At 45.0% G+C, this 645-nt stretch overlaps 1 protein-coding gene across 7 annotated transcripts in view; it reads right to left on the bottom strand.

The window, feature by feature from the left end:
• The window catches only part of phactr4a (phosphatase and actin regulator 4a), a 30,861-nt gene that overhangs the window by 6,595 nt on the left and 23,621 nt on the right, over positions 1-645 (bottom strand). The window lies entirely within an intron of this gene.

The following is a 645-nucleotide window of genomic DNA, read 5'->3' as shown; positions in this document are numbered from 1 at the left end:
GTTACTGAGTCAGTGGAGGATGTGACACATATTTACAGACAACTGTGTCTTTAATTAACATCCAGTGGGACCAGCAAATGCATTCCAGAACACGAGATATCCATCCATGCTTCATGCAGCATTTAGATCAAGTTAGCTGAGCTGAAAACAGCTCCAGTGGCTGTGATATGCATGCGATGCAGTACTGGTGTTATAATAGGACATGATGGTGGTGAACCAACACCACCGGTCGGCAGTTTGTTTTTTTTACTGAGATGAGGTGCCACTGTTGGGTACCTGAGCAGGTTTGGCTAGCCCTGTACTGCAGGTACACAGGTAGAGAAAGGGAGCAGCCAAGCTCAGTCTGGTGTCTCCAGTTGGTCCAGTGACAGGGCTGCCTGGCTTTAGAGCCCCTGTTCAATGAGGAAGCTGGCAAAACTGAGTAGAGATGTAAGAGATGGAGCTGGGTTTACATTCCAAGCTTGGATAAAAATATAAGAGGGTGGTTTTGAACCATGCCTGTCATGGTTTTTACACTGTCCAGAAGTACACACCCATCATTACATTATAAACTTCTGTGGAGATAAAAACTCCAGGCACATTCTGAGCATAAGATAAATACTTTTATTTCTTTTGACCACACAGAGCTCCATTCCAGAGTGGTGA

The sequence above is a fragment of the Monopterus albus genome, unplaced genomic scaffold (assembly GCF_001952655.1).
Source record: "Monopterus albus unplaced genomic scaffold, M_albus_1.0 scaffold77.1, whole genome shotgun sequence".
In the NCBI taxonomy this organism is placed as follows: domain Eukaryota; kingdom Metazoa; phylum Chordata; class Actinopteri; order Synbranchiformes; family Synbranchidae; genus Monopterus; species Monopterus albus.
The sequence above is the reverse complement of the archived record's forward strand: the minus strand, read 5'-3'. Positions and strand labels throughout refer to the sequence as shown.